Here is a 19878-nt window from a genome sequence, read left to right as displayed (position 1 = left end):
TTTTGCTTGTCGATGATTACCTGATTGCTTCACTAATGTTTTGTTATGTTTTCATATATATGATGGCGTGGAGAAGCAAGGGAAACAAGTTCTAGAAGATTCTCAAGGTTACTTGGAGTTTAGGAAGAGATTAATCAAGATTTAATAAAGAATAATCAAGAAAAAACAACAAAAAATGGAAATCACCCCAAAGGGGCGCCGCGCCGCGCTAAGGCAAAAGGCCTTTCCCGTCGTGGGGCGCCTAGGCCTTCTGGTCAGCTCGTTTTTGCAAGTCCAAGCCCGTTACTCTCTTATATAAACATCTCTTGCAAACCTAGCCGATTCTAAGCTTATTTGCAGCCGAAATTGAGAGGGTTTCCAAGGTTTGAAGGTGATTTGAAGATAGGAACCAAGGAGGATCGAGAGAGCTTTCATCCATGTGTTCGAGAATCAATCGCAAAGGGTTTTATCGCTCTAACTTTCGTTCCTTGTTCATTATTCTTGATGTCTTTCCTCTTTGTTTTTAAGACTTATTTAGGATTGTTTTTAATATTGATTCTAGGCTAGACTTCATGTCTACCTAGGTTTGATGAACATGTTTGAGACTTGATTCTTGCTTTGGACTTATGCTTTGATTATGGTTTGTTGATTTAATAGTAAAAGACTTCATGTCTACCTAGGTTTGCTTTCATGATGCATATGAATGTTTATTATCTTGATTGATTGTAAATTATAGCTTATAGATCTTTAATCTTTTGATTGTGTTCTTTAGATTTAGGGTTTATGTTTAATCATTACTTGGTGTTTTGATTATTGTGATTGAATGGGCCTATTGGATCATAGAAGCTTGTTGATAGTTGTTAGGGTTTTGAAATTTATGCTAAACTCCAATAGCTATAAGGTGAGGAGTTGTTCATGTTTCTTGGTCAATTGCATGCTAGGATAGTAGTGACAGTATTCTTGCTTACTATGTTGATCCATGTTCATGATGTTATGTTAGTTTATCAAGTTATCTTGGGTTTAGTGTTTCGTGAGATTGCTTGCCTAAGATACTATTAATTAACCCTATTTGATAACCGTAAGGAAGTCAATATAATTGATTGCTTAATAATCTAATATTCATTCTTTGGGATTTCGTTTGATTCAGTCAATGGTCCTTAGGGTTTGTTAGACGAATACGTTTAGAAATCAGTTTCCATAATCATGTTATTTATCCATTGCTTGATGATTGTTGATACAAGGGATTCTTACCTTGGTAGATTCCTTCTCTGATTGCTTTCGATCTTGTGTTTAGTTGCTTGTTTCTCGTTCATTTGTTTATTTAATTTCTTAGTTTAATATTAGTTTAAAAACCCCCTTAAACCATTAATAATAAATAGTCGTGTCGTAAGTCGAGTCTAATTAGTTAATTAACGTAATTTATATAGTCCTGTGGGTTCGATATTCCGGACTTACTTAGCTTTAGTACAATTTACCGGTTCACTTGCCGGTGTTTTGTGTAGTTGAGTCTTAAGTCTAGTTTTTATTACTTGTTTAGTTTAATTAATATTTAATTGACTGTTTCTAGCACATCACTCCTGAAATAAACAATAAGTTGGTGAACTCACAGCCTAAAAGTTGGGATATGAATGTTGCAGTTATCAAGAAGACAAAAGATCTCAACATGTTGTCAATATCAGAGGTTATGGCTATCATTAAGGCATGTGACATGGATGACAAACAACGTGCTATAAACCATGCAAACTCCAACAGTGCAGCTGGTTACAATGTTGCTTACAATAATGCACTCATATCACAAGACAACTTCTTAATGTTCAAGACTACTCAGAGACGACAACATTTTCCACCTCAACGAAACTTCTCAACGTTTAAATCCACTCAGAGTCAATCATCTTCAACCTCACCACAACCAGCTCCAGTCTTCTTCACTAAACCTGCTCAATATCCTACTGCTAATGTTAAACCTCAATCCTCTGGTGTTGCTCCTAGTCAGAACTCTAGTCAGATTCCCTCTATCCCAAAGGAGACTCAAGAGAACATTGCTTTAATGGCGGGATTCATGAACTGCTACAATTCATTTCTTGCTGGATATTTGGTTCAACCTGTAGTTGCTGCTGAAGTTGATCAAATTCATCTAGATAATGTAGAGGAAATGGATATCTCTTGGTAAATTGCCATGGCAGTGTTTCGGGCTAAGAAATTTACTAAGAGAACGGGAAGGAATAATTGGAATGTGCCAAATAATTAGAAGGTGGGTTTTAACAAGGACACTCTGAGGTGTTACAACTGTCACGAGCCAGGTCACTTTTCTCGTTGGTTCCAGTGGGAAATGCTAGAGGTGAAGTTGGGGGTAGTTCCGGGAATGGTGAAATGGGTTTGGTTGCTCAACAATTTTCCTGGGCTGATCAGATGGCTGCTCTCAACATTAATAATCAGACTGCTAATTATGCTCATGATGAAGACACTGAAGAAGAAAATGCTGCTGAGGAGCAAGTTAAGGAACTTCAATTCGCGTTCATGGCATTCACTTCTCCCAGCTCATCTGAGGTAAGTTCTCAATCTCGTTCTCAAGCTTGCATTGATAAGATAAATTTGTGTAAGCTTCATAATGATAACTTGATTAGAGAAATGGAAGTAGTAAAATCTGAAAACTTTAAACTTAAGAAAAATGAGAAAGCCTTCCTAGATAAAATATAAACACATAAAAGGGACTTCTCTAAGCTTAAATATGAATTCAGTATAAAATGTTGTCACCACTTGATGCCAAACAGGAAATCACTGAATTAACCGCTAAACTTGAAGCCTCTAAAACAGAGATTTTAAATTTAAATACTAAATTTGAGAGGGCTGAACTTGATTTCAAAAAATTCAAAGGCTTCAGTAAAGGTCAATTCAATGATTGACAATTAGTTGTGATGGAAAGAAAACGCAAGTGAGGGAATAGAATATAGTCAGGTACTCCCACCATACAATGACAACTATACTGGTCTTCCTCTTACCAAAGAGCAGGAAGAAAAGGTAAAGGGCATAAAGTACGGTAAACAAGATAAAAATGATAAGGCTGATCTTGTGAATGCAACTGCGTTTACTTCAGGAGTGAACGATTCTAATGTGTTTACTTCATGTGCAGAGAAGTAGTCGTTGAGGAAGGGACTGATGAGGATGATGACTCTTGTGTTTCATTAATATAGACATTAATTCTGATGTTTCTTTAAAAATACATGTTTTTAATTTTGTTAGTTTGACTGTTTGTGTGGGCTCTGGTTTTTAAGAACAAAGACAATTGTGTAGTTGATTTTGTTAAAACTTTGAAATCTGGTGATGTGGTTTTTAATAAGAAAATTAAAAATAAGAAGTTTACTAAAAAATAATCACCACCCAAGTTTGTTAAAGAGGATGCTCAAACGAACAAAAGGGTGTTGAACCAAACAACATGTCAAATGGTAAACATCAAGCTAAGCGATCTGACCCACACAATAGGTCAAGACAAAGAGTCTACCACAATGATTTTCATACAAAACGTCAAACATGTTTTATTTGTGGGATTCCTGGTCATATTGCTAGAAACTGTCCACATCGTCAATATGTTCCATACTATGGATTCTATCAAAGGAATATACCTCATGATACCTATCGATGGAATTTTGGGTGTCACCAGGCAAATCTCTCTAACAGTGATTGGAACAGAAACAAATCTTGTAGGTTTAGTCCTCATCAGACCAAGCCTGACGTGTTTTGTAGGAATAATAGGAACCGTGCTTCGATGCCAAAAACCAACTCGGTTTCTAAATCAAGGCCTATCGGGAGAACAAATCCGTCTCTTCCTCCCACTCGCATACCAGAGACTGAACCATCCATTCGTACAAACAACAGTAAATCTTATAATGGTAAACATGAATTGTTGCCTAAGTCTCTGGTGAAAAAGGTTTCAACTTCTATATTAGATAATCAAGAAGATATGTCATGACAACCCGTGACAAGTGTTGATGAGCCAGGTGTAGTCATTGTTACTATGGACTGGGTACCAAAGTCTAACTGATCTTGCACATCTTGTAGGAGCAACTATGGAGGAATATCATCATACCTTGGTATGTTGATAGTGGCTGTTCCAGGCACATGACAGGAGGCATTTCCAAACTACGCGACATTCAAAATTTTAATGGTGGGTATGTTTCCTTTGCAGGAAGAGAAAAGGGGAAGATTACGCAGAAGGGTACTGTAAGTAATGGTGTTCTGAAATTTGAGAATGTTAATTTTGTTCCAGAGTTGAAGCACAGTCTGTTAAGTGTGTGACAGATCTGTGATAAAGGTTTTTCAACTCATTTTACTAATAAAGAATGTTTGATTTTAAAACCTAGTATCATCATACCAGAAGATTGGATTATTGTTCGATCACAAAAAAAAAAAGATAATGCTTACGTGATCGACATGAACAAAAATATTCCTATTGAAATAACCTGCTTAGTTTCAAAAGTGTCAGAACATAATGCCATGCTTTGGCATCGTTGTCTTGGTCATGCAAATGAGAAAAACTTAAATCGTCTTGTGAAAAATGATTTGGAGCGAGGTTTACCCATCAAATATTTTGTTACTATTGAAAAGTGTGTGGCTTGTGCCTTGGGTAAACATAATCGAAAATCTCATAAACCAAAATTGATTAACACCATTTCATCAGTGTTTCAATTATTGCATATGGACCTTTTCGGTCAAGTTATTACTCGTTATTACTAATGACTACTCACGTTTTACTTGGGTGTTTTTATTGTCAAATAAGAGTAAAACTGCAGAACTGATCAAGCGATTCGTTGTGCTTATGGAGAATCAGCTGAATCTGAAGCTGAAGGGCATTCGTTGTGACAATGGCACGGAATTCAAGAATTCTTCATTGAATTACTTTTGTTCAGAGGGGGGGGGGGGGGGGGCTTCGTCAGTAAAGATCAACTCGGACACCGCAACAGAATGGTGTGGATTAAAGGAGAAACATGACTCTTATCGAGGCAGCAAGGACCATGTTGTGTGACTCTAAACTGCCATTGTTATTCTGGGAAAAAGCTATTAACACGGCATACTATGTTCAGAATTGGGTGATAATCAACAAGTCCCAAATGAAAACTCCATATGAGATTGTCTATGGTCATAAGCCCACAGTTGCACATTTAAGAGCTTTTGGTTTCCCGTGTACTCTACTGAATCTCGAGTCAACTCCAAAATTCGGGGACAAAGCTGATGATTGTTATTTTTTTGGTTACGCTAGTCATACCGCCTACAGAGTCTATAATAAGTCAACCAAGCAGATTCTAGAATCATATGATGTACGCTGGTTGGAAGAAAACGAGGCCGATGCCCGTGTTGGTCCTGACTGGCTGTTTGATTACAATGAACTCTACAAACCGTTCAATGTGCTTCGGTTATCAACACACAAATTTCAGATGATGCTACCAGAGTTGTTGAGAAAGAAGATTTACATGCTGTATCTCATATATCTCCAGTTCCGGATGATGATCTCTTAGAATCTGAAAATATCTCTTCGCATGTGTCCGTCAATCAGCAAGAAGAAGTTACTGAAACTGTGTCCTCACCAACTTCATCAGAAAATGCTCCAGTAGTTGACGCGAAGAGTCCCATTCGTCAAATTTTCGGAAGTACTTTTTTTTCCCGATGCCATTCCAAATGAATACGTTCGCAGCACCTTGTATTCACAGAGTACGGCAGCCTCTGGTAGGAAGAATCCCCTAACTGAGATTGATGAGAATCTGTCAAACTTACTTTCTACCGATGTTGTTCTCGAACAATCAATTCCATCAAGAATCCAATGAAATCATCCAATTGAGAATGTCATAGGTCCTCTTGTGATAGGCGTGTCCACAAGAAGTCAGACAGGACACATAAACAACTGCTTGTTTTCTTGTTTTATCTCTCAGACTGAACCAAAATCGGTAGAAATGGCTCTTCAAGAGCGGATCTGGGTGGATGCTAGCATGAAGAATTAAATCAGTTTGATAAGTTGAAAGTATGGTGTAAGTCCCGAATCTGGATCACTACAATTATGATATCAATATAACAAGTATAGGTGCGGAATACCTATACTTGGTGATTCAAGAACACGAATTAACACAGTAGGATAACACCAGATTGCTTCAAAACACACGTATATTAGAATACGTCGGGTGCTTAAGCACTTACAATACAAGATCCTTGAAAATGACAAGTGAACTAACAACCTTAACCCTATACATGATATGAACTATATATAGGGACACCAACATGCTGGCCAAAACAAACAAAAGCCCACCGAGAACACTAAAGTGTTCTCGGTTTACATAACAGCCCATACCCCAAGCCCAATACAAGTAAACTAAGTACAAACCACATAAACTAGGCCCAACAATCTCCCCCTTGGTTTTTAGCTTTGTCTTTTAATCATGCTCCATGTAGTCAATATCAGCATCATTCAAAGCACTCGCCCAAAATCTGCATCTGATAATTGAAGCTACCATACCGGTGAATTCTTTCGAAGCCGTTTCAAAAATCAGATCGGCAATTATTTGGATCGCACTTAGAGTCTTGATATCCCTTTCTTTGAACTTCAGTAGGTCTATTGGATCAACAAATCTTAGCTGACCCTTTCCTTTAGCTAGATTGATGACATCTTTAGCAGTTACACTATCATACATCCAAAATCTCATGTTTTCCAACGTGCCATCTGGAATCTTGTCTGGTACAGGAATATGAGTGGCATTGTCTGTGGCAGGCCACATGACATTAACCATTTCCCTGTCTTTGGATCTCGGACTCCCTTTTCCTTCTGCAGAAAGGACTCAGCAGTCTTCATATCAGGGAAACCTCTATCGACTTGTCTTCTCAAAAGTTCCAGAAATCAATACCGCGTTTATCATTCGTTAGATTGGTGAATGGAGCATTAATCAGGTCTCTAAGATCCACTTTGGTCCAGGAACCAAAGTCTTTCATCTTCTTGTAATACTCAGTTGTTCCTGACTTCCTCTTTGTAGGTTCCCTGGACGGATCACACGAGATATCCCGATATACACAGGTGCGGAATCCCTGTGTAGATCGTTACGGACGTAGAATATAAGCTCACGAACACACGAACACGATACGAACGAAACCACGTTATATTAATAACTCGAACCGAGATACTTACAGACTCTCGACCTCACGTCAATAGACTCACTGAATTACCCGTAAACTGAACTACTCGATCAACACCTAAACAGTAAACCCGAAGCCTATATAAATACACGACAACTTCGCCTCAGGCGAAGTTGTCTATAACTTCGCTCGTTCAACAAGTTCGCCTAGGCGAACTTGTCAACAACTTCGCTTGGTTAACAAGTTCGCCTAAGCGAACTTGTCAACAACTTCGCTTTTACAAACAAAAACACAAACAATATTACAGACTCGATTATAGACATTAGACATATGAACTACTGACATCTATGCACCAACAGACTCCCCCTTGGCAGTAGCTTCATATCTTGATCTTTCAGCATCTGTCTCGTAATCCTGTATCTTCACGCGTGCACTCCTTCTCTAACACACACCGTCACAACTCGTTGTTACTTTCTTGCTTCATCCTTCCAAGCTGGAATATAAAAGATCTTTTTCTTGTTGAGCATCTTCAGATCAGCTTGCGATAAGTTTACAAGATGCATCGGATCGTAAACTCTAAGGATCTCTTGTTCATCCTCATCTTCCATCACGGCTTCAGCAGTCTGGCAATCAACGTACCACCATTTTAGATTCTTCAACACATCTTGAGGCATAGTCTTCATTGGAACCTCCTTGATGCATCGGATCGGTTTGTACTTCATCACCATCCATGGCTTGCCATCTGCTCTCAATCCCCTCTCTGTATCCTCCACGAGCTTTCCCTTCTGTGGCTTTAATAGTTCAATCTTCTTTTCTTTTATGCTTTCTTTCCACACAATCTTCTCAATCACTCTTGCCATGTTGTTGTCACTTCTATTTATCTGGCCCAACCTGGCCAAATCCTTCACCTCACATTCCGGCAACGTATTGAGAGACCTCAACATTCTTTTGAAATATTGAATACCATCATAACGCTTCACCACAAACAACTTCATCTGTTCATCATATATCCAACAGATAATTCCCTTCTTCGACTCAGCATAGCCTTTGATGTTATAAGTCTTCTTGAACATGGCTGGAACAACAGGCTTCTTGGTCTCTATGCACCAATGAGCACAGCCTTCCTTCCACCTAGGCTGCTCCTCCCACTCAGTCTCATCCATCTCAGCACCCATGTTGGCTTTCTCAACATCAGGGATCTCGTGTTCAACTACTTCTTCTACTATCTCCCCCTCTTCTATCCCATCTTCAATCACAATCTGCTCACCGATCTTCTCAATCATATCACTCGGCAGCACATCTTCATCAAACAGCACATCGTCGCTGAACATATCATCGTCAAGCTCCTTCAGCGCATCAATCACGTCATCCTCAACTAACACCACATCATCACCACCAGCCGCGTCGGTAGACTCCCCCTCAGCTGTGGAAGTACCAAGAGCTTGAGAAGTTCTTGGCAGCTCACCACCTGCATCTTTCGATGCATTGGGATCATCGTCTCGGTCGTTTCTCTTCTTCGTTCTGAGCTCGTCGCCCTTACAGCTCATCTCCCCCTGAGATGCCAAGAACTCCTTCAAGGCATCTATAACTTTCTCATGCTCAACCAGGAGGGATGCCTGTAGTTGATTTGCTTCCACTAGGCTTTGAATAGTCTTCGATTGCTCTGCCACGATCCGCTCTAGTGAAGCTATTCTCTCTGAATCTGAAGTAGGCGAAGGCGAGACACCAGAAGCAGGCGTAACCGCAGGTGGTACCATACCTGATAACCCTGCAGCAGTAACGACCGTTGATTCCACAAAACGTGCACCTACCACCGACTGAGTAAGCGTTGGAGGCGGTAGAGACACGATCTCCGGAGTCGACGTCTGGATAGCAGTGATGGATGGAATGGCAGCCGATGATGTAGCCACCACGGGAACATCCGCAGCGCTTGTACTTGTCACCTGTACAGAAGAAGGAACAATGGACATACCAGACAGTGCGGCCGGAGAAAAACGTACAGTCCTTGAAGTCTCTCCAGCTCCCATGCCAGCACCTGTCCTCTCCCGTCTTGATCTTCTTATCAGCTTATGTATGTCTTCTTCCTCTTCCGACTCGTCATCATCCTCCGTTCTCTTCCTCTTCCCTATCGTTCTCTCTCGAGACACCATCAACCGTCTCCCCTCATCCATAATCTCATCCAAATCTGAGTCAGCTATCGAAGTTGCTGCTCTAGTAACACTTACACCCGAACCCTGTGCAGCCGAGACCTGCACCTCTTCAACGTGATCCATATCAAAATAACCTTGACCTCCAAAAACAGCGTCAAGATCAATATCCTCAGCAGCAGACACAACAGGCACAGCAGGAGCAGGAACAGCTTGAGTTGGTCTCGCCTATCGCGGTTGAGGATCTCTGAACTCGTCCCCACCAGCAGGAACATACTCTGGGTTGATTAAAAACCCAAACAGTGGAGTATGCCTGGGACGACGTTCAGGGTTGCTCCTCGCACTCGACGTGCGGCATTGAGCAAAGATACGTTAGCTCACAGATTCCACGTATCTTATCGGGCGTCTCTGAGGTAGAGTCGGAGCGACATGGTTCAATATCATCTGGATGAACCGTGGGTACATAATGAACCGCTCCCGAGACATCGCCCTCCTCTGCCTATCAATCTCGTAGAAGACCATTTGACTGAAGCTATAACGTTTGTTATAGGTCAGTGCAGTCATTGCAGACTGCATGGTCGCACCCATACCATCCGTGCCCGCCTTCCTCCCAGACATGCAAACTATCATAATGTGCATGAGGAAGCGCCACTGATCTAGAAGGAAACCCTTCCTCCTCTGGGTATCACCTAATGGACCAGAGTAGCCCATTCGGAGAAACGCTCCATCACGAAAAGGAGCGACAAACTCAGTTGGATCGTCTCGAGTCTCCTCTCCAAACCGTAGCGCCACCCGGATCTGTTCAGAATTGAACTGAACTTCTTGATTGTTCACCGTTGCTCTCATGACCGGGGGCTCAACACGACAGTCGTATTCGACCGTCTGCCAGAAGTCTTCGATATTCGGCAGAGATATCGGCAGAGTGTTTATTATGGCATGAAAAATCCTCGAGCGTAGGAGGAACGTTATGATCTCGCGGTAATCGTCCACCCCGCTCGCCTCCGGGTCAAGTGTAATGTACATATTGTGACCCGGGAAGAATTGTCTCTGATTGTCACCATCATCTCCTCCTGCACCTCCAGCACCAGCTACCGCAGCCATATCTGCAACAAACTAACCAAGTTAGAACGACACAAAGACATAGCACAAGTTCGCTTTGTTACCATGAGCGAAGTTGTGATAAACTTTGTATAGGCGAAGTTAAAGTTGAGGCGAAGTTGGGAACAACTTCGCTTCAGCTTTAAGTTCGTCTAATTAATATTAAGTAAAAATGATCTAGGCGAAGTTAAAGTTAACTTCGCTTCATCACAACATCGCATCAGGCGAATTTAAGTTTCAGGCGAAGTTACGGATAACTTCGCCTCAGGCGAACTTAAGCTTCGGGCGAAGTTACAGATAACTTCGCCTCAGGCGAACTTAAGTTTCAGGCGAAGTTACGGATAACTTCGCCTAAACCCTAACTTCGCCTGAATCTGAATCGGCGACAGTAAGTTTAATGGAACAACGTGCAGTTGATGTTTTCGGCTAGTTTAGACGATTAAATACTGTTAAACACAAGTTTTAAGGACATGTTGACGATCAGTATGTGTATTAACACGTTAAAACACAAGTTATGAAACTCGGTTGAATGTCCGACGATTCGAGGTTAATAACCGGGTCGAAACGACCATTGATTAGCATGAACGAACTTGTAATATATGATAAAACAACATCTCGAACCTTTGATCGGTGTGAAAATTGGGAATAAATAACACGTAATCGGTGTAAATATCAAGTTCGCCGGAAAAGTAAGTTCGCTGTGGAAACGATAAGTTCGCTGAGATTGAGATAAATGAACAGGAATGACTGTTGATAATCCTTATATATGGGCGGAGTTATTCAGGCGAAGTTACGGATAACTTCGCCTAGGCGAAGTTAACCACAACTTCGCCTGTTCAACAACATCGCCTATATATTTACAAAATCAAACCTTATAATTTGATCATTTTTCAATTAACTCTTTAAAACTTCCCATTAAGAAATAAATGACAAGATCAATTCTAAGTAACCAGTTAAAAAATCATAAAACTATTTAAGTACAAAAACTTAAAAAATTTAAAGTATAAGGGATCAAATTTCAGTCTCGATAGGGACTGCTACGTTTTAGAAAAGATCCGAACAGGAATCATACTAAGTATGTGACTGTCACATAGATCCGTGTTTAGCTGTATTATGACATAAAGAGACAGGTTGTAAGCAGGTAATATACTTAAGATGGTTTTCATCGTTTCTGTGATACGAGTTAGGTTCAATTATGCCTCAAAATTTAAGTGGGCAACAACTCAGAAATATTGATGCCTCCTATCTATTCTCAAAGAGTATTTGGCTTTCCCCGAGTCACCCCGAATTGACCTCGACCCATAGTGTCTGATTAAACATTTAAGTACTCTTCTTCTGGTTCCCGTTCTTCTTCTTACTCTAAGATTGAGAAGTCTTGATATTTTGTTATCTCTAAAATGTTTCAATAACTCCAAATATATATATATATATTTTTGTTTTTTTGTTTTTTTTTTTTTTGAATAATCATAGACTTCAAAGTAGTAATTAACTGCAAGTCCCGAATCTGGATCACTGCAGTATCTTGAGACGCTATCTTCACGGGAATCAGAACACACATGGGCTCGTGTATGACTGGGTAATCGCTTTTATGCCTATCATTCGGAAAGATATCTATGAAGACACGCAAAACTCTTAAGGAGTTTCCACGTAAAATCAAGTAAAATTAGTTTGTATCACATCTACTTTTACGCACCATTAAAAGTTACCATCACATACAATGACTGTCCTAAAGCCTTTTAAGCCTAATAACTACACTAGTTAAGCACACAGAATTAATATATCTATCATTTTCCAAGGTTGGATCAATTTTCTGTTTAACATAGCTAATGAACTTCTTACGAAGTAACAGACTTGAAAAATAATTTCATTTCCCTTTTTCTTTCAAAATTTAAACATTATACGCCCGACCAAAACAAAGTCTTCAGGTAAACGGCTATCCCGAAGATCCAATGGATCAGCTGGACCGACCACATACTAGTATGTGTCCTTCTAACTAAGTATTATCGACTAATTTTAAGCGAAAGAATGAAAAACTCATCATAAACCGCCCCGGTCACTATCAGTAATCTGGTTAATGGCTATCCTCAAAATCTACAAGTAGAAAATAAGGACCAAAACATATCCGAAGACAAGTCCTTCAAACTAATGTAACCGACATAATTTTAAGCGATTAGTGAGTTTTTTTTTTTTTTTTTATTTTAAATAACATAAGAAAAGCATGGTTACTCGGGATTGATCATCCCATTCAGTTCAATAAGGTTTTGAAATCTGGATTTGTCAAACGCTTTAGTGTATAAATCAGCGAAATTATCAAGCGTATCCACCTTTTCAAGAATTATCAGTTTCTTCTCAGCACAATCCCGTATGAAATGATGACGTATGTCAATGTGTTTAGTTTTACTATGTTTCACGGGATTGTTAGTTACTGAGATAGCAGCTGTGTTATCAATGCAAATAGGAGTAAGTAAGAAATTCAGACCATAGTCGCGCAACTGTTGTTGAATCCAAAGAACCTGAGAGCAGCAGTTGGATGCTGCCATGTATTCTGCCTCACAGGTTGAAATTGCGACTGAAGTCTGCTTCTTGCATTGCCACGACACCAATCTGCCACCAAGAAACTGACATCCTCCAGTTGTTGACTTCCGACTCTGATTGCACCCTCCATAATCAGAATCTGTGTAAGCGACCAGCTCCAAGTCTCCTCCTCTCGGGTACCACAACCCCAGCTTCGGCTTGCCCTTGAGATACCGCAGTATCCTCTTTGCACCTTTCAAATGAGATTCTTTTGGATTTGCCTGAAAACGTGCACAAAGACAAACAGCAAACATTATATCAGGCCTAGATGCAGTTAAGTACATTAAAGAACCTATTATTGCCCGATATTGAGTTGGGTCCACATCTGCATCACCGTCTACTTCAGCACCCAATTTGTGATTGACACAGATTGGAGTATCATATGGAGAACTGTCCTCCATCTTGAAGCGCTTGAGCACATCATGAACATACTTCGTCTGATGAATGAACATCCCGTCCTTCCTCTGATCAACCTGCAATCCTAGAAAGAAAGTTAGTTCACCCATAGCACTCATTTCAAACCTTTTCTTCATGACGGCTTCAAACTCCTGACACATGGAGACTTTTGATGCAGCAAATATAATGTCATCCACGTAGACTTGTACCAGCAGGAAGTCGCTTCCATCTCTTTTGAAGAACAATGTGCTATCAATTTTCCCTCTTTCAAAACCATTCTCGAGCAAGTAATCCGATAAAGTTGCATACCAGGCACGAGGTGCCTGATGTAATCCATACAACGCCTTGCTCAACCTGTACACGTGATCTGGATAGTCTGGGTCCGGAAAACCCGGAGGTTGCTCAACATACACAACCTCATCAACTTTCCCATTCAAAAACGCACTCTTCACATCTAGCTGAAACACCTTCATCTTTTCATAAGCAGCAAACGCCAAAAACAATCTTATGGCTTCCAACCTAGCGACAGGAGCGAACACTTCGTTATAATCAATCCCCTCTTGTTGATTAAAACCTTTCACGACAAGCCTCGCCTTGTTTCTTATAATGATCCCCTTATCATCTCTCTTGCACTTGAACACCCATTTTGTGCCTATCGCATGCACATTCTTTGGTTTTTCAACCAAAGTCCAAACTTCCATCTTCTCGAATTGAGCCAACTCTTCTTGCATGGCTTCGACCCACGAGCTGTCCTTTAAAGCCATTTGATAGTTCTTCGGTTCAATCTGGCTTATAAAGCAGGTATACAGGCATTCATCGATTATTCCTGTCTCCTTAATGCTTGTATAAACACAGGTATGTTCATTCAAGCTACTTCTCGTTTGTACACCTGAGGACACATCACCAATCACATTATCCAGAGGGTGATCTTTATGAATTCTCGTGGTCAGAACAGAACCGACATGCAAATTATCTTCCAAATTAGAAGAGATCTCATCAGTGGTTGTTTCATGCTGAGAGTGAAAAGGATTGATAAATTCTTCTTCAGTTGAGGCAGCAGGGGTACCGATAGTGTTTGATGAGGAAGGTTGACATTTATCAATCAGCCGTCTTTGCAATAGATTTTCTTCCTCATCGAGTATCATCTTCGTCGCAGCTCTTTCTTCTTCTTCAGAAATCTCCAAATCCGGTACGTTAAACGACTTAAAAAGCTTAACATAGTCGAAAAGCTCAGCAGGTCCATTGCTTGGTTTTGGCGGTTGGTAACTTGTGATGTCAGTGTTACACACCACCTCCACCTTGCAGGTCGAAGTATTGAAGACACGTCTGTTGGGAGTACCAACAACATAACCGACTAAGATTCCTTCATCGGCTACTTCGCCAAATTTAGAGTTTGTCTTCAAGATCGAACAAGGGGACCCGAATGGTTCAAGACCACTCAAGTTGGGCTTCCTTCCATGCATAAGCTCGTAACATGTTTTACCAAGTCTCTTAACGGTTAACACTCTATTCAGAACATAGCAGGCTGTAGCACCTGCTTCAGCCCAGAACATCACAGGAAGCTTCGAATCTGCCAGCATAGTCCTGGCTCCTTCAATTAAAGTTCGGTTCTTCCTTTCAGCCACTCCATTCTGTTGCGGAGTATACGGAGCACTGTATTGATGTTCAATTCCTTTCTGAAGACAGAAGATCTCCATTTCAAAATTCTTGAACTCCGTCCCATTGTCACTTCTGATGAACTTAACAGTTTTACTCATGACGTTCTCAACTTTGGTAATCAAATTCTTCACCATTTGAGCCGTCTCATCTTTCGATTTCAGAAAATATACCCACGAATATCGCGAGTAGTCATCAGTGATCACCAAGCAGTAAGAAGTACCTCCTAGACTTTTTACATTCACTGGACCGAAGAGATCCATGTGAAGCAGTTCTAGAGTACTAGCAATAGAGTTGACCTTCTTGGTGAGATGGGATTTCTTGTGTTGCTTTCCCTTCGTGCATGCAATACATTTGTCTTCAAAGTTAAAACTTTTCAAGGGAACGGCCATCACAAGCCCATTTTTGACAATGTGGTTCATCTTTCGAAGATGAATGTGCCCCATCCTCCTGTGCCATAGTTCGGATTCCGATTCGCTTGCTTTCGTCATTAAACATGATTCTCCCATGGCCATTTCAGTAGACCTCATATCCATCACATAAGTATTTGTATCACGTGGAGCTGTCATCACTATCCACTCGTCTGGTATCTGAAAACCAGGCTTCAACACGATCGCCTCATTCTTCATGAAATGAACAGTATACTCCTTATCACAAATCTGCGACACACTCAGCAGATTGTGCTTCAGCTCTTCTACAAAATTCACATTCTCAAGTGTCATTTTCCCATTGGACACCGTTCCTTTTCCAGTAATTCTTCCTCCACTTTCACCAGCAAAACTAACTCTCGCTCCTTGAACAGGTTTTAAGTCGTGTAACAAATATTTGTTACCCGTCATGTGCCGGGAACAGCCGCTATCTACAATCCAAAGACTGTGGGCAGCCCTGTTCAACTGTTCCTGCACAATAAAGCAAAGGATTAGAATCTAGGGACCCAAGACCAATTGGTCTTGGATCTATACATCCCGTACTTCTGCTTCCCAAGACCAATTGGTCTTGGATCTATACATCCCGTACTTCTGCTTTCCAAAGTTAGCATTTGGATAATTCCTGTCAGTCCTATTAGGAAATCTCCTTGGAAATTGAGTGTGAGGCCTTCCAAACCTATGTGTATTGACAGTATTATATCTTACGGTTTGGTGATTAGCATTGTAAAACTGAGGTTTGTTTCTGTGAAAACCTGAATTAGTTACATTTCGAAACTTTGAAGGGTTTTCATTTTTAGCAGTATTAAAATTACCATTAGACTTATGCTCAGTTTTAATAGGCCTCACGCCTCTGAATTTAGGCGTCAGAGGACAATCTGCAACAAGATGTCCTAACTTATTACACCTAAAACAACACATATACTCCATTTTATTTTCAAATGTTGTCTTGGATGTAGAGGCTGTGTTACCGGCCGTTCGTCTCACATAAGGTGGGACGTACGGGTTGAGTGGAGTACTCCTTTTAGAAGTTTTATCTTTTTCTCCACCAGTGGGTAACACTACCTTCTCTTTTGTCTTACCTGATTCGGACAACTTATCCGAATCCGATGAGACTGGACTCGTAACAGAAATGTTCACACTTGAAACAGGCGAACTCGTTTCGCCACTACTAACACTTGGTTCTTTACTCGTAACCTTGATTGGAACTGTCTGAGGAACTTCAAAATCAACAGGTTTCTGAACACTAGGGTTAAAAGTGTAATTGTGGTTATAAGGTGGTGGAACCTCGTGATAACCAATTCCTCCCCTCTTTGTAGAGGTACCTTGATCACTAACAAGGTGATCAAGAATAGCTGAGGAATTTCTGAACTGTTCAAGTTTTCGGTTCAGTTCCACCACTTTCACCTGGTGGTCAGCAATCTGCTTTTCTCGTTCAGCAATCAGTTTAGTCTTTTCTTCTAAAACCTCATAACTTAGATCAATTACTTCAATTTTTTCAGCAAGTTTAGTTTTTAAGCTTTTAACATCTTTTTCACACGCTTTTATTTTAACTTTGTAACTGTTTTCTCTTGCTTTCATAAAGTGATGATCTTCTTTAAGAGTTTTAAATTCAGCATCTAAACGAACATACTGATCAGTTATGGTAGCAAGTTGCTCAGACAAATTCTCACATTTAGTACAAAAAGATTTAGAACTTACCTCGGAGATTTGATCATTATTATCTGCCATGAAAGCTTTTTCCTTACCAGTATCTTTCTCTTCTCCGGTAGTCTTCTCACGTTCTTCATTCTCAACCTTAGCCATATTTGCCTGCTCACTAGTTTCATTTGAATGCAGGTTCCAGTTGTATTCACCTGCTTCTCTGGACAGCATGGCATTGACTTCTTTAGTACTCCCAGTGTGCTGTGCAGACCGGCCCTGACCACGTTCAACTCGCTCGTTTCTGCAATCTTTGGCAAAGTGCCCGTTTTGTTGACAGTTATAGCACCTCACCTTAGACTTGTCGAACCCTGGCCTGCCACCAACAAACTTTCTCCCTGTCTTTCTCATAAACTTCTTCACTCTCCTCACTATCATGGCCATCTGCCATTGTAAATCCATTTCCTCCAGATCATCAGCATCAATCTGGTCATAGTCTTCATCTAGCATCGCTGGATCAACCACCTTTCCTTGGATATAGTTTTCATATGAAGCAATAAATGAAGCATAGAGGCCAAACTACTCTTCAGCAGATTTGACGCTCATTGGCATCTTAGAGTAATTATTGCTTGAGGAACTTGAAGATCCACTACTCTTGCTTGCTGTCTGTTGAGTACCACTTGATCCACCTGCAACAAAGCAAACATCCCCATTTGAGTTTACTGACACATGCCCCTCCTGTGAAGAATTGGCACCCGACTCACCTTTCGAGTAGTAGGCGGCAGAATCAGTTTTTGAACTTGTATTGGAGTTTACTTTAGCACCGTACATGCCTGGATCTTGAACCTGATCCATAGATGTTTCTTTTCTTACCATATTAAGCTCAAAAGTTCTGAGCTTGTTGACAGCGGTTTCAAGATCATAAGTAGAGAAGTCCTTGTCTTCCCTCATCAGTACAGTATACATCTCCCATTTTGGTGGGAGAGCATCGAGAAGTTTTTCCACAATCTCTTCCTCTCGGTAGGAAATGGAGTAGTTACTCAATTCAGTCATGAGATGATAATATCGAGTGATAATATCATCAAGAGATTCGTTCTTTAAGTACTTAAAGACTGAAAATTGAGTCTTGAGCAACTTTATCTTTGAAGCCCGAATACCTACATTTCCTTCGAATCTGCTCTCAAGAGCTTCCCAAAGCTCTCTAGCTGATGTATACTTTCTGAACATATGGAGGATCTCCTGTGGAAGAGCCATTGTGATTGCAGCATGAGCCTTGCTTTCGGCTTCATACATCTTTTTCTCCTCCTCTTCCATTTTACTGTATTTCTTGATTTGGTCTCGACCCTCATACTCCATGATTGGTGGAATATATCCATCTTGGATGCATACCCACATTTTCGCATCCTGGTACTTAACGTATTGTATGAACCGATCCTTCCACGCGACAAAATCGGTTCCCTTCAGCAACCTTGGGGCCTTTGTAGCTGACCCCGCTTCAACTTCCATCTTTACAAGCTCCGAAATGTTGATCGACGATATTCTTCTTGAAGACTAAGAAACCCGAAAAATTCTGAAAAGGGCGAAGTTAAAAAATTTCTTCTGAACAGTACTGTAGGCGAAGTTAGGGATAACTTCGCTTAAGTAGTAACTTCGCTGGATCTTTCTTAAATTTGCGTGACTGGGCGAAGTTGAGAATAACTTCGCTTAGGGTAAGCGAACTTAGAAAGTAGGCGAACTTGATTAGAACTTCGCTGAGCTAGGCGAACTTGATGAGAACTTCGCTGAGTTAGGCGAAGTTGAGGAGGTAGGCGAAGTTGTGAATAACTTCGCTTCTCCTTATATCTTCGCTGAAACCCTACGAATCCTGACGGCAACTTCACCTGATGAACAGCAACTTCGCCTGACGAACTTAAACTTTCTACAGATCTGAAAAAACGGATTTTAACGACGTTTTTGACGGTTTAATGGCTTGAACACACTGGTAGGAGGCTAAAATGAGCAAAAACACCAATAACTCGTCCCGTGAATACCCGAAATGAGACGAATTCTACATCCGCGTGAATATCCCGAACCACACAATCGAGCAAAAGCTTTGATACCAATTGTAGGTTCCCTGGACGGATCACACGAGATATCCCGATATACACAGGTGCGGAATCCCTGTGTAGATCGTTACGGACGTAGAATATAAGCTCACGAACACACGAACACGATACGAACGAAACCACGTTATATTAATAACTTGAACCGAGATACTTACAGACTCTCGACCTCACGTCAATAGACTCACTGAATTACCCGTAAACTGAACTACTCGATCAACACCTAAACAGTAAACCCGAAGCCTATATAAATACACGACAACTTCGCCTCAGGCGAAGTTGTCTATAACTTCGCTCGTTCAACAAGTTCGCCTAGGCGAACTTGTCAACAACTTCGCTTGGTTAACAAGTTCGCCTAAGCGAACTTGTCAACAACTTCGCTTTTACAAACAAAAACACAAACAATATTACAGACTCGATTACAGACATTAGACATATGAACTACTGACATCTATGCACCAACACTCTTTACCCACCACATATTCTTATCCGCATCAAAACCCCATGAGAGAACTCCCGATCGATCACCGTATTTATCGGAAAAACCCTTTTGAAAACAACGACCCTGTCTGGAGGATCCGATCATTCAACATTCTGATTCGAGTTCTTCATCACTAGCAGTTTTTTCTTCCCCTTTTCAAGTAAATTCTTCTTAATTCTGTCTGATTTCTCCTTAGAGATGGGGGGCATGCATGTACTGTTGCAGTGATTCCGACTCATAAATATTGTCAACAGGGCGAGCAGTAAAAC

The sequence above is a fragment of the Bidens hawaiensis genome, unplaced genomic scaffold, assembly GCF_021521415.1.
Source record: "Bidens hawaiensis isolate Kalapana, Puna unplaced genomic scaffold, B.hawaiensis_p1.1 tig00008950_1, whole genome shotgun sequence".
Classification (NCBI taxonomy): Eukaryota; Viridiplantae; Streptophyta; class Magnoliopsida; order Asterales; family Asteraceae; genus Bidens; species Bidens hawaiensis.
Note: the sequence above shows the minus strand (reverse complement) of the source record.